The following is a 20,611-nucleotide window of genomic DNA, read 5'->3' on the forward strand; positions in this document are numbered from 1 at the left end:
TAAATGAAAATAATAATAATACAATTAATAAAGGAATAATTAATTTAATAATGATTAATGATAGGGTGTCACATGAGGGGTCACGTGGTGGGGTCATATGGAGGTCACGATAGGGGTCAATGATAGGGTGTCACATGAGGGTCACGAGCAGGGTCACGTGACGATCATGTGAGTAGGGTCACCTAAAAGGTCAATTAAAAAATAAGCCCCGCCCCTTTTTAATCGCCCCGCCCACTTTTAATCCATCAAAATCGGATTAAAAAGTGACAGGAGGTGTCTACTATACTCTCTCCCACTGACCTGATCAAAAGCAGTGTTCATCAGAGGAATAAGGTAGTGGTTCTTAACAGAGATGTCATTCAGTCCCCTGTAGTCAATACAGGGGTGAAGCGAGCCATCTTTCTTCCCCAAAAAGAAAAAACCCGCGCCAGCAGGTGAGGAGGAGGGACGGATAATGCCTGCCCTAAGAGAATCCTCAATGTACCTCTGCATGGCCTCAGACTCAGGGGCGGACAGAGAATAAAGGCGGCCCCTTGGAGGAGTTGTTCCGGAAAGCAGATCAATACAACAATCGTAAGGGCGATGGGGAGGCAGGCTTGTGGCCTTAGCTTTGTTAAACACCTCCCTCAGATCGTGGTACTCAGCGGGAACCCTGGACAGGTCAGGGTAGGTTTCCTCAACCTTAACTTCGGGTGTCTGGAGAGGCTGGGCCGACCGCAAACAAGAGGCAGAACAAGATGGAGCCCATCCTGTGACCTCCACCCTCCGCCAGTCAATGAAGGGGTTGTGTCTCCTAAGCCAAGTTGCCCCCAGGACAACTAGGACCTGCGGAGAGTTAATAATCATGAAAGTGAGAGTCTCTCTGTGGTTACCTCTGATCAGCAGTTCAATGGGTTCCGTGATGAGATGAGAGTGGTCCAGTCTGTGGCCGTCCAGCGCCAGGATGCTGCGGGGAGACGGGGTTGGTAGAAGCTTGATGTTTAGCCTCCTAGCCAGTCCCTCATCCAGAAACTCGGTGTCAGCTCCAGAATCAATAAACACAGACAGGTTATGGGACGTGGCGGCGACAGTAATCACAGCTGGTAACCGGAGGTCAGGGGAGACAGAGAGCTTGGTTCGGCTCAATAGAGACCCCCCCCCCCCCCCCCCTACTGAGCCTGACCTTTTACTGGGCAGAATGCGGCGCGATGTCCCTCTGCACCACAGTAGAGACAAAGGTTGCGTTGAACCCTGCACTGACGCTCCTCAGTGGTCAGTTTAACCTTTCCTAGTTGCATTGGTTCAGGGCCAGCTGGACCATGAGAGGGCGATGGTGCTGCTGGGCCAGGTGAAGGTGACCAAGAATGGGAGAAAGGAGCAGAGCGACGTGCCCTTCGCCGTTCTGTGAGGCGGAGGTCAATACGGGTTGCTAGGTCCTCTAATTGCTGAAGGGTCCTAGGAAAATCCAGAGTTGCGAGCTCGTCCTTTATCCTTTCACTCAGTCCATTTATAAAAACATCCATCAGTGCAGGCTCATTCCAGGGGCTCTCAGCGGCTAAAAGATGAAAATCAATAATATAATTGGCAACGGACCTGTCTCCTTGTCTAAGAGTCAAAAGCCCCCAAGTGGCCTCCCGGCAGGGCAACACTGGGCTGAACACTCTGACCAACTCCTGTGAAAAATCATAATATGAGTAGCATAGAGGGGAGTCGTTTTGCCACTCAGAGGTTCCCCACAATCTTGCTTTACCAGCCAGCAAAGAAATTACATATGCAACCTTTGAGCGATCAGTGGGATAGGATGACGGCTGAAGCTCAAAATTAATGTCACACTGCGTGAGGAATGACCGACAATGCTCGGGATCACCTCTAAAGAGCTCTGGCGGAGTGAGACGTGGTTCCGAAGATGACGTCACGACGCGTGACGTAGTAGCGGGAGGAGGTTTTTGCGGAAATGCCGGGTTAGGAGAAGCCTGGCTGCGGAGATGAGTTAAAATCTCGGACACGCCGGCTTCTAACTCTGAGATGGACTTCTCAACGCTAGCCCGCCACTGACCGTCTGGCGAGGGATCCATTTCTTGGCCAGATCGTTTCTGTAATGAACGATAACGTAGGACCCAAGATTCGACACAGCACAGGTCAGTGGTTGGTAACAGGCTTTATTTTGAATGTGCGTGCGCTGCGCGTGGAGAGCGCGGGTAGCTCTCGAGCCGGTAACCCCCTGAGACGGAGACAACAGGTTAGTGATCAGTCAGGGGGGAAAAAGGGAAAAGAGGTAATCTGAAACACTAACCTGTTAGAGGGTTTGTGAGCTCGGGGACCGGCTCGGCAGGAAGGGGTTTGCAGGGGTTGGAGCCGTTGAGCGGCTGGTGGTCCACTGGGGTCTTTGACCGGTGATGGTCTGGGGGGCAAAGTCCAGTGAGCCAAATCCAGGCAGAGGTACAAGAGGAGAAATCCAGAAGGCAGGTCCAGGTCCAATCCAAGGTCCAAAAAACTAGCAGATACACAGACGTCAGGGGTTAGGCAGACTCGAAAAACTCACGGACAGACAGGTCAGGTTTCACAGGCAAGAAATCCAAGGCGAAGGCAGATGCAGAAATCCAGGGACGGGCCGGGTCAGGTTTCCAGACGTGGGCAGACAGAACCAGTTAAGGGGTTAGGCACTCTCGGTGGTCAAGGCGGACCAGGTCAGGTACGAGTTAGCAGACAGAACAGGGAAACGCTGGAAGGTACTCGATAGCAGACTATGAGACGATCTGGCACTGGAAGCTGATTTGGACGGGGCTTATATGGAGATGAAAACAGCTGAAGCCAGTAAAGGATAATTGCAAGCAGGGCGGAGAGGAGCAGGTGTGCAGAGTGTAGAAAAATCAGCGCCAGTGCCAAGAACATCACAGAGGAAGCCAGAGTGCCCGGAGAGAACCCACGCATGCACAGGGAGAACATGCAAACTCCATGCAGAAAGACCCAGGGTTGGATTTAAGCCCTGAACCTTCTTGCTGCAAGGCAACAGTGCTACCCACTGCGACACTGTGCAGCCCTATATATATATATATATATATATATATATATATATATATATAGTGTGCGATTTGCAAAAAAAAAAACACTTTTTTGGGATCATTTCAAAAGTTTTATTAATGTATAAAAGTTTTATTAATAATGGTTAGCTAGCAGGTGCTCTTTCAGGTAAATAGCTAGACTATTGTTTTTAAAGTTGCGCCATCTACTGTTGGGACTCGGGAGTGGGTATTAAATTACTTTAACCACTTTGAGCAGAAAACATAATAATACTCTTTAAAAACAAAAATTAATTTACAAATGTGAAGGACACAAGACATGTATTAATATAAATTTTGAAAAATCCATAATATTCAGGGGTTAAAGCAAAAATAATCAATTTGACTGAAAACATTTTCTAGTCAGCCCTTATATTCCCGGGCCGTGGATGTTATGCCACCTTAGTAACCTCATTTGCTTATTGTGCAAAGTCCACTTTAACCAAGTCTGCCAGTTCCATTGACAATTCCTGTATCTCTCCCATCTTCCAGATTCAGAGCCTTGGCATGGACAGCCCTCTCCATAATCTCCTTCACTTTCCACATCCATAACATCACCTGGTTAACTTTCATATAGCATCAAGCAAGTTCTTCCTTCGCACTTTTGCCAAACTGGTCCACAGTCCACTCACCTTTCCACTTTACAATTTCAAAACCCTCCATTGTCAGGGTTCACTAATTAGCCAGACTTACTTCACCTGCCAGCCTTCCTACTTAAGCCCAACTTTACTGTCACTCCTTTGCCGGTCCGTCATCATTCAACACCCTCTCCATGCCAGTCACCTGTGTGCCTTTGGAACCCAGCTTTCTGTTTTCTCATTTAAGGTTAGTCCTGCCAGCTAACTCTGTGAAGCTCTGTACCCTGCCAGCTGTCTCTCGAAACTCTGAAGTCTGCCTGTCGTCTCAGAGAAGCTGTGGACATTATTGCCTGTCGTGGGCCTTTTAGACTCTCACTCCAGGCCGTCAGCTCCTGCCTTCATCTGCACCCCTGTTCCTGTGTATTCCTGGATCACTGGTTACATCACTCACCATCCTATCCAACCTGTCAATAAAACTCCTCAACTTTAGTCCTGTGTGTGTGGTTCTGGGTTCATCAAAGACAAATCCTGACATCTATAAACTGCAGCTAATTCAAAAGACAGCAGCTTGCATCTTTACATCATCTTCTTCACACCTGTACATTAACTCCACTGTCACATTCAATATACTGTAAATCAATCCTATTTACTCTGTGTCCCCACCTCTCGCTCGTTGACTGCTGGAGATAGTGAACAGCCCCTCCACGACCATCTTTGTTACAGAAAAGCACAGGTGGAATAATATTTATGATTTATTTTTATTTATTTTTACTTTTTCCGAGTCAGACCCAGTCAAACCGGGACATCGATTCACATTCCGACCCTCCTTCTTCTTAAAAAAAAAAGCGCGTCATGCTAAATTAGGCGAGCTAAGCGTTACTCTCAGTTTTAAATAAAACATAACAGCGACAGACAAACTTACCGAGGGAAGATGTTGTCAGCTGTTCTATCCACTGAACTTGCTGACCTGCTGGTTTGCATAAATCCAAAGAAAACCTTTGACCACCACTACTTTCATTCATGCATCTGTGGTCAGTTTGAGATGTTCTTCCAAAAGTTAAAAAGATTGAACACCGATGAACAGACTGGTAGATTTCCGCTTTGCAAAGACCCGCCCTACTCTCCTTCTGATTGGCTAATGTCCTGGCTCTGCCAGATTTCATTGGTTGAGCGCAGCTTCTGTTTAAAATCTTGAATAAAAAGTCTACACGGAACATTTTGCGCTCATTTTCCAAATGACGAAAGTCCCACACAGCGACGGAGAACATTAAACCCCTGATAATATTATTTATTCAGATCAGAAGGTGGAGGAATGTAGGGCTGGGCGATATAGAAAAAAAGCTTATTGATAAAAAAAAATGCATATTGATCGATATCGATAATTATTGAAAATATTTAAAACCATATTTTATGTGCAGCTCTGCCTGGACATTTTATGATATTGCTAAATGATTTGATTTAAATAAAGAACACAAACACAGAATTCCAATTAAATCTTTATTTAACCAACTTTTTTAACCATAACAGAATTTTTTTTTAAGAAAAATAACTTAAGAGACCTGAGTTATGTTATTAAATACTGACAAAGAATAAACTAAAGTGACCAGTAAAATGACCAAAATAAATATACCAAATAAATTAATTTAATAGCCTATTTAGGTGGGAATAGTACACTACTGTAACAGACTGTTATATGTTTAAATGGAAAAGAAAGTGTGTCCCTTCTAGTTGCCGGAGAGCGAGAGTTCGCTGGGTTGTACGGCAGGGGGAGCACGTGAGTGTTGTTGTTTTGTTTTTGCTGAAGAAGAAGAATAAAGTGAGGAGAAGCGGGGTTACCGCTGAACACACTATTCCGTCTGTTGTTTACATGATCCAGATATATCTATAAATACATATAGCTGGCCGCACCGTATCCACGAACCTAGAACGCTCGGTTACATTGGTGGCAGCGGTGGTGGGAGTTTCCTGAATCCCCGTTGTTGTTTTGTTTTTTTTGTCCGTGACGGCTACGTGCCAGTTGGATAGCTTAGCGTCTCCGATATAGCTTGCTGGCTAATCTCGTGCGGTGCTGGAAAAACAGCGCTAAGTGGACATGTGGTTTGCAGACGAGGACCCTTTTAAACCCAGTTCGAGCATGCTTGGCAGATACTCACCGGGCGGGGATGTTAAGATTGATCTCCCCCCTCCTTTCACCGGGGACGGAAGCCAGAGTTTCCTCAGCTGGGCGAGACAACTGGAGGTGGCCGTCGGCGCCACAGCCAGGAGCGGCGGCAACTGTGAGGAGGAGTTAGTGAGGATTCTGCCTACTCGTCTCGGCAAGTCCGTGTTCCTGCTGTGGGACAGCCTCCCTGGGGCGACCAAGTCTGATTATACTATGGTGAAGGAGAGACTTGGGGCGGCTTTTGGACAGAGACAGTTGATGGACCGCTTCAGAGCCAGCCTGACAGCCCGGGCGCGTGCTCCTGGGGAAAGCCTGGAGGTGTACGCTGCTGACGTGAGCCGGCTGGTCGCGGAGGCCTTTCCGGATTATGGTGATGTTGCACAGAGAGAAGAGAAGTTTCGACGCTTTCTGGCTGGTTTGGATCCAGCGTTGAAGGCCAAGTGTTTGGAGATGGGTGCCACGGACCTGGAGGAGGCGTTACACGTGGCTGAGCGCTGTGAGAATGCCAGAGCTGCCCTACAGAGAGACTATGTGAGTACTGCTGCCTACGGTGGTGAGACCACAACTGTCCAGTCCGTGTCGGTTCCGGGGGGTCTCCAGAAGGCTGTTGAGAAGCTAACAGAGGACATGTACTCCATGAGAGTGGAAATGAGAGAACTTTATGAGGACAATCAGAGGCTGAGGGCTTGGAATAGAGACATTAGGGGGCAAAGCGTTCGCTCGCCCTCAGGAGAACGCTGTCACTGTACCTGTGGTGAGTGGGGCTGCCGATCCAGGAGCTCTCGGGAGGAGCAACGTGGTCGCTCTCCTGAATCTGGGCAGTTCCCACGCCCAAGGGGTTTCCAGCCTCGCGGCTCTGGGGTGTCCTCCCCCTCTAGGCCGCTGGGAGGCAGGAGTCCTAGCCCGAGCTGGCGTGCTCGACAGGAAGATGAGCCCAGACGGCGTAGTGTGCACTTTCTGCCTCGACAGCGGGACGTGGTTAACGACCGTCAGGGAAACGACCAATAGCTGGCATTGAGGCCCAAATGCCAGCCAGTTCTATAAGGGGCCCCTTGAACAATGACTTCTCCAATGTAATGGCTCATTTGGACTGTAACGGCCACCCCGACTTCCTTCGTCAGGGGTGTGGTCGAAGGCACAGAGGTTCCCATGTTAGTGGACTCAGGGGCGTCGGTGTCACTGATCAGTGCGGACTTCCGTATGTCAGTCCCTGCCTTGCGAAATAGGCCCCTGAAAAGGAACTATATTGACTCTCGGGCAATCAATGGACAAATGTTGGATACACTCGGTACCTGTGAAATCACCTTCCGCCTGGGTCCGACCTACTGGCAGCACACCTTCCATGTACTAAGGGAATCCACCCAGTGTGTCCTGCTAGGACTGGACTTCCTGGCTCCGAACTGTGCGTTGTTGGACTTGGGGCGAGGTGTGTTACAATTATGGGATGTTTCAGTCCCCCTGCTTCAAGGTGGTGAGTTAATCCCTAGTTGTTGTAACGTGTCCCTTGCTGATGTCTGGACCATTCCCCCATTGAGTGAGGCCCTGGTACCGGTGAATATTCTCACTCCTGCTGGAACCGGTCGGCCTGCTGCAGACTTCGAGGGATACCTGGAGCCTAACATTCCGGATACGACAGGACTTGTGGTCGCTCGTACAGTGAACAGTGTGAGAAACGGTGTGACCTCAGCCCGCATCCTCAATCCTACAGGGGAGGCAGTCGAACTCAAACGGGGACTACACTTGGGGGAGTTTTACCCCGTCAAAGAGGAAGACATCTTTGTGCCACCTCCTGTTGCGGACGACCATCCAACTGTGCCGCCAGCCGCAGTGAGCCCCGTCTCCCTGGAGGAGTCTCCTGTTACGGCTGAGCAAAGGGCCAGGCTGGCTGAACTGCTCCGGAGGTTCGCTGATGTGTTCAACTTGGATGGCCGGAACACTGGCAAGTGCACGCTGATCAAACACCATATTCGAACTGGAGACTCGCCTCCAGTGAAGCAGCGTGCTTATCGTGCATCACCCGAGAAACGGACGGAGATCGAACGCCAAGTGGCTGAACTGCTGGCGGACGGCGTTGTGGAAGAGAGTTGTAGCCCCTGGGCTTCTCCAGTGGTGCTGGTGAGAAAGAAAGGGGGGCAGTGGAGGTTCTGCATCGATTATCGTCGCTTGAATGCAGTGACGATCAAAGACTCACACCCCCTCCCACGAGTGGATGATAGCCTGGACGCTCTAGCTGGCTCAGCCTGGTTCAGCACACTTGACTTTTCAAATGGCTACTGGCAGGTGGAAGTGGCTGAAGAGGATCGTGAGAAGACAGCTTTCACGACTGGACGGGGCCTGTATCAGTGGCGGGCTATGCCTATGGGTCTGACCAATTCGCCAGCCACGTTCCAACGCATGATGGAGCTTATCCTCAGGGGCCTGCCATGGCATATTTGTATGGTGTATTTAGATGATATTCTGATTTACAGCCGTACATTCACTGAACATCTCATTCATTTAGATGAAGTCCTGTCCAGGATCCAGCGAGCGGGTCTGAGGCTGAATCCCAAAAAGTGCTACTTTGCCAGGGACCATGTCGTTTTCCTGGGCCATGTTGTTTCCAGGGATGGTCTCCGACCTGACCCACGGAACACTGACAAGGTGAAGACATGGCCAACTCCACGCACCCCTTCAGAGGTCAGGGCCTTTGTGGGCCTATGCTCCTATTACAGGAGATTTGTGTGTAATTTCTCCCAACACGCGGCACCACTGAATCGGCTGGCTGAGAAGAATGTGCCCTTTGAGTGGTCGGCTGAGTGTGAGGCTGCGTTCACCTACCTCAAACAGGTGCTCACATCCTCTCCGGTGGTGACGCTGCCCAACTTTGCACTCCCTTTCAAGGTGTACACAGACGCCTCTAAAGACTCTGTTGGGGCAGTGCTGGCACAGGACGAAGAGGGTTGTGAGAAGGTGATAGCCTACGCCAGCCAGGCTCTCACACACACACAGAAAAGATGGTCCACCTTCGATAGAGAGTTATGGGCCGTGGTGTGGGCTGTGCGTGAGTTCAAACATTATGTGGGGGGCGTCTGCGTTCTCCATCATCACGGACCACCGCCCTCTGCTGGGCCTTAGGCGCATGGCGATTGATAGTGACCCTACTGGACGCAGGAGTAGGTGGGTGCTGGAGTTGGATCCCTTTGATTGGGTCATGGTACACAGGGACGGAGCACGCCACAAGAACGCGGATGCTCTGTCCCGTCGGCCTGTGTCCCCTGACCCTGTCGGGTCAAATGCTCCTGTAACGGGACCTGTTACTGTGGCCTCAGTGGAGACGTCTGACCACTCTCCAGCTGCAAATGTGGAAACAGAGTCAGTTCTGGTCTATTCACTTTGTGATAGTAGAGCTGAATTGCAGTCACTGCAGCGTGAGGACCCAGACATTAGTACTGTGTTAACATGGTTGGAGCAGGGCAGGGTGCGACGGCCTCGTAAACTCCCCCGGGATTCCTCTGCTGGCTTGAGGAAGTTGTGGACTGAGTTTCATCGTCTGTCTGTGATTGAGGGGTTGTTGTGCCGCACAGCGGTCACTGACACCACGGGACAGAAGCGAATTCAGACCGTTGTCCCTGCATCCATGGTGCCGGAGCTCCTTCAACAGTTGCATGGGGGGCCAGCTGCTGCACACTTCTCCGCAGAACGTGTGTGGGAAAAGGCCAGACAGTCCTGCTACTGGCCCTTCATGTTGAGGGACATAAGGCATTGGTGTGAACAATGTAGGGCCTGTCAGACTCGCAGGAGCCCAGTCCCTGGGCCAAAGGCTCCTATGGGAGGGGCCCAGGTATGCCGTCCTCTGCAGCGAGTGGCTGCAGATATCCTGGAGCTGCCCATGACATCTCGAGGGAACAGATATATTTTAGTGGTAGAGGATTATTTCACTAAGTTTGTTTCCCTGTATGCTTTGCCTAACCAGACAGCCCATTCAGTTGCACAATGCCTTTTTGAGGATTATGTATTGGTGCATGGGGTCCCAGAAATCCTGCATAGTGATCAGGGCCGTCAGTTCGAGGCAGAAGTGATCCAGATCCTCTGCCAGCGGCTGGGGATTAAGAAAACCCGTACCACTGCCTATAACCCCAAATCAGATGGCATGGTGGAGCGCCATAACCGGACTTTGATTGATCAGCTGGCCAAGCTGTTGCTTTCTCATGGCGGTGAGTGGGACACCTATGTGAAGCATGTTGCTTTTGCATATAACACCTCTATGCATGCAAGCACCCGGTTTACCCCATTTTACCTCATGCACGGACGTGAGGCTCGAGTTCCTGCAGATGTGCTAGTGCCTGCTAGTGCTCCTGACCCCTGGGGCACTGGATCTCTGATGGATTATGCTTCCATCATTGCAGAGCGGCTGGAGTCAGCATTCAGCACAGCCAGGCTTAACTCTGCTGAAGCTCATGAAAGACAGAAGCTGTACTATGATCAGGGTAGCTGCCACCGTCCCTATATGGTAGGTGCGCTGGTGTGGATTAACAACCCCCCAGAAAGCCGTATGAAGCTGGCACCGCACTGGAAGGGTCCATATCGGGTCGTGCAAGTGCTGGTTTCTGGTGGAGAGGCTGCACTAACGTATCGCATCGTCAATGCCCTCGACCCGATGGAGCGAGCCCAGGTGGTTCATCATGATAGACTGAAGCCATACACTCTGCCATTGCCAGCACAGACCGTTCCGACCCCGGCTGCTGTGATGTCTCCTCTTGGGGTCGAGTCTTCGCTTCCCCAGCACGGGGATCAGCCTCAGACTGGTGAGATGGACAATGGACCATGGGGGAACTTACCAGAGTTCCAGGTAGGGCAGTCTCGCAGAGGGCGAGTGGTACGACCTCCGTCCTATCTGCAGGACTTTGTCAGGTTTTGAGGGTCTAGTTTTTGTAAAAAAAAAAAAAAAAAAAAAAAAAAAAAAAAAAAAGTCTGTTTCAGGCTGTTTTTCTCATTTTTGTGATTTCAAAGGTGTTATCTGAATGTTTGATAAGGTTTGAATCTTGTGTTACCACTGTCTGGAAGAGTTGGATTCCGGGTGATGTTTATATGAATATTTATATTTAATTTTTTTTTATTTATTTATTTATTTTTTTTCTCTTCCCCTGTGTTTTGGGGATGTAGTTTGCTGGGTCCCTGTTTTTTTTTTTGGTGAGACGGGGACGTCTCTTGTTGAGGGGGGGACGTGTGTAACAGACTGTTATATGTTTAAATGGAAAAGAAAGTGTGTCCCTTCTAGTTGCCGGAGAGCGAGAGTTCGCTGGGTTGTACGGCAGGGGGAGCACGTGAGTGTTGTTGTTTTGTTTTTGCTGAAGAAGAAGAATAAAGTGAGGAGAAGCGGGGTTACCGCTGAACACACTATTCCGTCTGTTGTTTACATGATCCAGATATATCTATAAATACATATAGCTGGCCGCACCGTATCCACGAACCTAGAACGCTCGGTTACACTACTTCTCAGGTTTCATAATTGAGAGGCTGATGCAGGGCTGAGGTCAGAGGTTGTGGCGTGTTGCACAATTTAGGGAGCGCTGTTAGAGAAAAACTTGCGTCCCGGAACTTTATACCGCGGATCAAGAGTGGCAGGTTTTTCAGCTGCAGAGAACAGCAGATATATCCATCACTATGAAGCATGTTACTGCATGCGTTATGTCCTTATGCCGCTTGGACGCTTTGTTTTGGAAGAAGTTCCAGAAAATTCCGACGACGCGGAGCCGCACTGGGCTGCACAGCTCACGCTGCTGCGGGTGTGAGCGGCTTACTTGATGAATACTGGTGGGTTGTGTTACCAGACTCTGCTTTTACTGGTTCCTTGCAAGTTTTACAAATCACTGTGGTTTATTTCTATCAGGCTGGCGAACTAGTAAAACCCCGTTTTGGGACTGTTTCCTCCGCCGCTCCTTGCTGCAACATGTTCACATGCTCTGTGTTGTGGTTTGAGAGGGCGGAGCTTAGTGACGGCGTGCCGACTGTAGCAAGGAAGTAAAACTGTCTATCGAAGTTTTTATGTACCCTATTTTTTCCTATCGCGCCACACGTCTATCGATCGATATATATTGTTATTGAATTGAATTATCGCCCAGCCCTAGAGGAATGTATCCCCCCCAGGAATAAAACATGATTGACCAGAGGGGGGGACATCACAACCAGGGGGGGGGGGATCCCCCCCAGCAAATCGCACCCAGTATATATATATACATACATGTATATATATATTTAGGGGCTTTTATTTTGAAATTCCACATCAGACGTGCATGAAATTTGTTGAGACTTATCTGGAGGCGTTCTATTGCCTAGCTGAATCAAAATGATTCGCTGAAAATGTAAGGTTTAACAGCTACATTGACAGAAACTTATAGTCCGTGGGCCTGAATCTGTAGGACGTCTCCTTAAGAAGTTTCGTGTGAACTGTCAGGGGGCAACTTTCTTGCACTTGGATAAGTTGCTACACATAGCAGTGATATCACAGTAAATTGGGCAAAAGACTGGGCTATTTCTGCCCTGCGATGAACTGGCGACCTGTCCAGGTTGTACCCCGCCTCTCGCCCATTGACAGCTGGAGATGGACACCGGCACCCCTCACGATCCCAGTAGTGATAAGCGCGTTAGAAAATTAATGGATGGTCTGGGCTATTTCTTTTTCCTTGCCGTAAAGATCTTTGCCAATTGGCGCCAGAAAATGCTATTATTGGGCTTTCTTCGTCTGGAAACAAATGTTTACAACCCATTAAGGGCGCAGCCATGATGAACTCGTTGAACTCGCTCAGCTGACAATACAGCGATCTGATTGGCTGAGCAGCAAAAATCGAATCACATGACCTCTTGGACCGGAGCGCAACAGTTTAGATTTTTTATCGGCTTTAACTTATCAATGTGCAAGTTAAAACGTGGGAACATTGGTGTTTTGAGATCACTGCTTTTTGTAGCAACTTATCCCGGTGGAAAAAAGTTGCCCCCTGACAGTTCATATGAAAAGTCATCCTACAGATTCTGGCCCACGGGCTATAGGTCAAAGTGACGACGTAGAAATTTTGGAGGGCTTTTATTTTGAAATTCCACAAAATGTAGATGGACTTTGATGAGTAACATCTGGAGATCATCTGTCATCTGTAAGTTAAAGTAGTCACCTGGTAAAAAAATTTTTTTGTTGTTACTGAGGCTAATGAGAGTGCCAAAAAAATATATTTCCATATTCACCAGCAGACCTGAATAATAAAAAATATTACATAAAGCAGTAAAAATTATATCAACAAACGGAAGTCGATATATGTATCAAAAAGGTTGATACCCGTCATAATATTTAGCTTTTATTGTGAAAAGTGGCCTCAGGCTGGCTTTCGAAGTAGCGGCTGGCTTGACAGAGCCGTTTACCGAGATGCCCGACTCAACCAACAGGTGCGCCTGCTCCACCTTCTCCACAAACAGAACTGCAGCTCCGTTCATACGGGCTGCAGACTTGATGGCACTGTGCCCAATCACCTCACCCACTGCCAAACACGGGTCCTCCACGCTGCACGGAGATCCAGCTCCCTCCTTGATAACTCCTCAGTATCAGCGTGGAGAAGGTACCCGAAACCCCACCCACCAACATGGCAGTCAAAGATGCTGACCTTCCGCCGGGTAAAAACAAAACAAACAAAACAAGCAAAAAACACTACTATATACACACTATTTACATGCACCCAGTGAAAATATATATATAAAAGCACTCAAACAGATTTAGCTCATGCTCTCTCTCTCTTCCGCTCGCTCATTCACTCACACTTCTTCCCACACGAGGTATTAACGTTTTGACCTAAACTCCTCAACAGGTGGTGGCGGTAATGCACACAGAAAGTTTCGTCAATAAACCCAAGAAGAAGAAGAAGAAGAAGAAGAAGAAGAAGAAGACGAAGAAGAGTTGCTTGATTTGTGCTTTGTTTGTAGTTGTATAGCTGCAGTTAATGTTATATGCATGATCTGCAACAAACATTGAAAGATATAAAAAGGCCGAAGGAACGAGGCTATGTTTTTTTTTAGGTGCTGTCACTTTCAGGTATGTACCCGTTGTTAAATAAGCTGATAGTGTTAATTTTAGCTAGTTAAGGCAATACCAAAAGACACACTGATTAAGGTCAGCTTTTGGGATCAGCTGGGTTTAAGATGAATTGGAGAGAATCTATTTGTGGAGCAGCTGTTTTCCATGGACATTTGTATCTGGCTGGCTTCTTTAATGTCTGATGAAAACAGTAAAAATAGATGAACTGCAAAACGTTGGTGTCTTACCCGAACGCATTGGCGGAGCTGGCCATTTGGGCGCCCCCGTCCCACACATACACACCCGCAGAAAAAGAACAACACAGTATTTATCAATGCGTTTCTCTTTATTACCAAGATAGCTTTTAAATTTAAATGTTTTGGAAACAGTGGCAACAAGTAAGAGGAGCAATTAAACTAAGGTTTTACCTATCCAATTGGTGAAAAGTAACAGACAACTAATTTTAAGTGAGATTAAAACAAGGTGGGGGAGAGTACAATGAATAAAATGCAAAAGTGGGGGAGTGGGTGTAATATAGTTTTGCTTTCCTGAGGAAGATTCATGAGCAGGAGTATATCAAAACCAAAAATCCTCAAAGTCTGCAGAACTTCTACATGTTATTTTAGATTAACAGAGTTTAACACTGCTGTTGACAGTAAATAATTTTGAATTAGGACAGATTTAAAAGGCTCAACATGGGATCGTTTCTCATGTCTTTGTTGTTTTTGCACTTATAATTAATGTTTTTTATTTGATCAAAGTTTGCTATTGCTTCAAATTTAACATGAAATGGTGCTTTATGTTTTTTTTTATCTTTAACAGTAAAAATTCCACAGGTTCTTTCCATTTTGCTCTCTCTCAGTCACTACTTAGGGACGCTGTGGCACACAGCTGCTCTGAGTGCACTGGTTAAGAGACATGGTACAGGGGCTCCATCCAAATACCCTTAATAATAGCTCCTATTTCTTGGCCTTTGGTGGGGTCAGCAGTAAGAATACTATTGTGGGGAGGAAAGGAGCTTCGGACTGCTTTGCCCATTTCGGACAGCCTTTAACTTCAATACCATTACGTGACGAAAACGTACATGGATGATGCAAGTCAAATTTGGGCCTACAGCTTTCTGAAAATTACCTACAAAGTGCATGCTCTCTTCTCTCTGGACATTTTGATTACATGTCACACAAAGGATTGTGGGATACCTTATAGCTCCTTCCCCGTAAAGGCAAGTTTATTTATTTAGCACTTTTCAGTAACAAGAAGATTCAAAGTGCTGTACATGAACAGATAAACATTACATACATAGGAATAGACAAAAATCACAGCAAACAGGCTTAATTCTGAGACAACTGGACTGTCAATCAGTTCTTTCTGAAACCATTTCGCCACCTATTCAGGAGTCTTTGTCAATTCTGGTGGCTGGGGCTTGAGCAACTTGCAGTTTTTACCTGCTGCTGTTTTTAAGGGAATGGATGCCGTCCTCCAAGGCGCCTCCAAGGCGCCTCCAAGGCGCAAGTCAGATGCAAATCAGTGACCCATCTGTCACTGTCCTGGGTTGTCAGAAGCTATTGCTTGGTGTGAGTACAGTACCTGGTCACCTGAATCATGACGAGACTGTAATCTCTTTGGAATGTGTTGGAGGACCGAGTTGTAAATACTGGGGAGTTGGAAACGCAATCCTCCCCTCTGTTTAGTGATGGCTTTTCTTTTTTGACCAAAATGGCTTTTTTCACCCTCTTTCAAATTCCCTGTTCTCCCTGTCCAAAATCTGGACATCATGGTGGTTTAAAAGAGGGGTCAAAGAAGCCATCATTTCAGTCTGAGTGCTATTAGTGGACATATCCGTCACAGAGTTGAGGCAACCTTTACATGCCCTTCACATATTCACAGAGTGGAGCTGTCTCCTTGACTTTTAAAGGAACGGGAAAAGCAAACACCTCAAACATAAAACAAAATAGGGTTCCAACTACAGTGCAGACTAGGTCCAAAAAGTATGTAAGCATGTGTGTTGATCACGCATAAAAATTAAGCCGCTTTCTATTTATCAACTCACAGATTTGTTTGGTGTCACTACAGGCACTTGGTCCCTACATGCAGTGCGCGGTGCACGTGGGCGGAGTGCCGGCACTGTCCAAACATAAAGGCGTATTGCTATTATATTTATCTGAGTTCTCTTCGAAACGCCCACCTGAAGTGTAGCTGAGACAACCATGACCCAACTCATGTAGATCAATCTTTGAAGTTATATCTGTTTCTGGTGTAATTTGTTGCACTGAAGTTAGCATCTGATCACTAGCTGCCGATTCTGCTGCATTGCCCAGTATGGCAATTTTAGGGATTTTATGGGAAAAAAATGACATTAGGAGTCCATGTTCAAAATGACATTACATAGTAGTCGGCGTTCCACCAACCCTACTCTGTTTAGCTCGTCCATTTCCACTATTCTCTACTCAGTTTATCTGTGCATGGTTTGTATTTCCACCTGCCTAGAAAGAAGGAAGGAAATGCCTCCTGGGGTGGCTTTAGCTTCCATGCCCTGTTTGCAACATTGACAACTTTTTAAAAATCTGCGACAAATGGTAATAAAACATACATCATTATACTGCGTTTCCCATTGGTTGGGAATTTACTTGCGGTGGTGGGCAGTACAGAGTGGCTTTGAATGGTACAGTGCTAGATGAGCAGGTTCAGGTAGTTAGGGTGAGAGGGTTAGACTGTTTTGAATCTACCGCAGCAATTCATACCGATGATATCTAATGGTTATTATTGGGTTTATTTCAGTGCTCATTCATCACTAAGATTAAGTTAAAAGTTGATAATAAAGTGAAGCTATATAATGGGATAGTTTTTTGATAACTTTAATGTCTGATGAGAGCGCTGGAGTTTAATTGGGAATGAATAATTAGCTCGCTTTTAATATTGATGCTGGAAATATTGCCTAATTAAATGGAACAAGAAGGACTCTAAACATGTTAATATGCTCTCCTTTTTTACACTTGGCTATAGTTTTAATTCTTAATTAACGTTAAGTGCTTTCGGTTTCGACCAGATTATTTAAAAAACATTTTTTGTAAAAAATCTGCTTTTATAGAAATATTAAAAGTAAACTAAGTCCGTTAAATTTAAAATGAATATTTTGTTGGAGGATCATTTATAAAGCTAATAAACCAGAGAGTGACAAGAGGCAACAAAGAGGCATTCAAAGGTATGTAGACAAGAACAGGTGAGTCCGAATATTTTTTACAAGCAACATTTTACAACAGCAAAATAATAAGTAAATAAACCTGTGTTGCGGTAAAGAGAAAGGTGTTTCGGAAATGAGTGTCAAAATTTCGGTAATGAGATTCCTACTTAATTCACCATAACACTTTACACAACAAACACAGAGTGTGAATGCTGGGAATATATAACAAATTCTTGAGATTTACCTTTAGAGTTTGTATAGAGAAGTAAATGTGGCATTTTCTGTTGAAAATTATTCTCAGAAAGAATTAAAATATCCCATTTTGAACTGTGTATTTTAATAAACACATTCCAGCATACTGCGCCTCAGTACCTCAGACATAAATTCATTAAAAATATAAGCATAAATGTAGAAATAAATGGAAAAGGAATGTTTTTAAATACAATATAATCAATACATCTCATTACACAACTGTGAAACACTAAATTCATGAAAACAATACACATCAATGTAGATATAAATCGAAATGGAATGTTTACATACAAAATGATCATTACAACATCTCATTGTGCTCATCTCATCTCATACATCACAATATGCATCAGGTGCACAGCTTGTGTTTAGCCCAAATTTCAGGCAAAACACAAAAATGCCTCGCAGAGGAAGTGACTGGCAGAGGCTCGGGAATTTGGTCTTTGATGTTGTGGCGGTAGTACCAAACCTTTTCCCCAGAAAACTTAATTGATGGCACATAAAATCGGTTTTCCCCAGCGCATAGTGTCCACCTCATACTGGTCATCTGCAATCTATATTTTAGAAAAAATAATTTTAAGAGAGTGCCATCAACTTGCCTCTCCAGCACTCATTTTAAACTTGGCGACTAAACAAGCCTGACAATGTAGTTTCACCTGAAAGTAATGCCATGAAATATTTTTTTACCTGTGTAACTACACCGGGGAACAGATCTGCAACGTATTCCACAAGGACCCACTGGCCAACCTCTATGGAAGCCTCTGGTGGCTTTGTGGAAACGTCGTCTTCCTCCGCAAATGCATGGCGTGATGGAGAGAAGCACTCACAATTTTTCTGACAGAAACATGACACTTCCCTTGTGTGAACTACCCCAGGAGTGGTGGACATCAGCTGTTGTATAGATTAACAAAAACAGTTTTAGTAATTTATCTACTGATTTACTAATTTATGGAAATGTGATTAGGATGGCAACATAATGATATCTTGAATGTACTAACTTACACTATGTGGCTAGTGTGACTTATGTGAGCACTTAAATATATTAATTTTGACCTACTTGGTGGATTTTCATTGTCCCTGGGACTGGCTTAAGGTGTGGAGGAAGCAATTCACCCCTCTCTTTAATTTTGTCCTCAGACACCTGTCAGTCACAGTGAACTTCATTATCAGTTTCTTAAGTCACAGGCATTTCACAGAAGATTGAAATGGTGTTCAACCAAACAATCTACAATGTGCAATATAGCCTAGAACATAGTTACACACACACACCTGGAATAGAGTTACCGAGGACTTCAGGGTCAGCTGCTGAAACAGAGTATCTGCATCTGGGATGCTTTGGCCGTATGCCACTATTCGGTCTGCCAGGTTTTTTAAGGCTGCCCCCACGCCATCTGGGGCTCCTTTACCATGAGACGCCTCTGTGAAGTTCCATGTCACGTATTTAAATCCATGGAGGAATGGTACAGTGGAGGCCAAGAAGAATGAATTTCTGTTTCTGTATTGGGATGTTGGGCCATCAGAAACAAAATGTATGTTGCATACATTGGGGTGTTGTTGGCGGATGTACCTCAAAACAGGTTCCATGTAGGCCCATGTTGCTGTTGCATTGTGCTGGAGGCTGGCAGACAATGATGCAAAGGCTTCCACCCTGCCTTTACTGTTGTAGAACACACCAGTGTGGAGGGTTACCTGCTGGTTCCCACCTCCGAAATGGGTATCCTTCACTTCCCGCGCATACTTGCAGCTCCAATTTTCGCTGTAATTGATATGGACCATCACATCATCATCATGGATGCTATCCTTCATCGTCTTGAGAGCGGAAAACTGGTGCCTGATGTTGAAGATATGTGCGGCAAAGTTGGGGAGCTGTTTCATGGTAAGAGCTACCAACCTCTCAATGGAAGTACTTCGGGTTTCAAGTGCGGTATTCTTCACTTCTTTCTCCCTGGTTGCAGCTTTCCTAGTCCTCTCCACTGTGATAGACCTTGTCACCCACTCCTGCCAGGTGATTATGTTGCCCTTGTTCTCCACATCAAGTGCTGTTGGAATCACTCTGTCTTTGCAGGCCTCACAAAGATTGTACATACAGTCAATGTTGTTGGTGTTGCACACAACTGACTGTACGACATCACCTGCTCATGATGATTCCAAAACTCCAAGCTGGTGTAACTTTTTTATTTTGAAATGGAAATTTTCATGCAGCTTGCATGCACATGTATCCCTGTCAGCAACTTTTGGCCTGACAATCCAAAACGGTCTAAGCTTAAAGAAATGTGCATTAGACACATTTTGATGCAGGTTTTTACCACAAAACTTCTTGTGCAGGTTAGCCATTGTGTCACACAAGTGCCTTTTCCTATGGATCACTCCTCTCCGCCGGATCTCCCCAGATTTTCCGTTGACCACAGTAGATACATCATCCCTATGGAGGAAAGAATGTACCATTTTCAACAGGCCTTTCCTCTTGTTGAGCGAAATGCCACCTTTCTGCTGCCTGACTTTTTTTTTTTTTTTTTTTTGTGGTCGTGGCAATCTGCTTGGTCACAGTCACCCTTTGTGCTTGAACTCTCCTAAATTTCTTGTTGAGATTCTGCATTTCTTTTCTGTTTTTTTTTCAATTCCTCTTCTGCCTGTCTCAGTTTGGTCCTCAATCTGTTGATAACTTTTGATTTCTTTCTGATTGTGCTTCCCTTTGGGGTTGATGACTGCAGTGGTGGTGTTGGTACATCGTCTTGTATTGATACGTGATCCTCAGGTGTTGGCTTATTTACTTCAGCTATTGCTGAAGAATCACTTAATTCACTCACAGAAGAATCTGGAGTGAAATTGAGAACACATTGGGTTTGATTTTTGTTCTTGTAGCTTTGCGCTGAATATTGTCTCCACTTGAGGTTTTTTTTCTCATGCTCTCTTTTCGTAAGGTCCTTGACAGTCTTCACTTTACCACTCTCCTTACGTTTGTGATACCTGAAAGAAGAACCCAAGATTTGTGTTACTGAACAGTCATTACACAAATGAAAGTTATGTGCACAACCATTGTTATTTATATTTGGACTTCATTGTGTTTCCATGTGTGAGCGCATGGGTGTGTGTGTGTGTGTGTGTGTGTGTGTCCCTATTATCTCCCTGTCACCCCGAACCTCTCTCTGTCCGTCTGTACTCCTCAAGTAGCTCAGGATTGCTGTAGATTTTCTCTCTGAACTTAGCCAGCCTAGCCTTTGCGGATGCCTTTTTATTCAGAACAGATTCCTGTCTGTTAGGAAATGAAATGACATAGCATATTACAGTTGATTTTAAAATGTAAAAGGTAAAAATATTACTTTACTATTTACAAAGAGAGCTTATATGGATAGCCATATCATAGAA

The 20,611-nt window shown here is 45.9% G+C and overlaps 1 long non-coding RNA gene across 1 annotated transcript in view; it reads right to left on the minus strand.

The window, feature by feature from the left end:
• Window positions 1–20,177: 20,177 nt before the first annotated feature.
• LOC118561339 overlaps window positions 20,178–20,611 on the minus strand; it is a 945-nt gene continuing 511 nt past the window's right edge. The window contains exons 2-3 of the long non-coding RNA XR_004929970.1: window positions 20,386–20,498; window positions 20,178–20,212 (exon numbers count right to left, since the gene is read on the minus strand). This is a non-coding gene — a long non-coding RNA (uncharacterized LOC118561339). The remainder of the gene's footprint in view (window positions 20,213–20,385; window positions 20,499–20,611) is intronic.

Source organism: Fundulus heteroclitus, unplaced genomic scaffold, assembly GCF_011125445.2.
Source record: "Fundulus heteroclitus isolate FHET01 unplaced genomic scaffold, MU-UCD_Fhet_4.1 scaffold_61, whole genome shotgun sequence".
NCBI lineage: Eukaryota > Metazoa > Chordata > Actinopteri > Cyprinodontiformes > Fundulidae > Fundulus > Fundulus heteroclitus.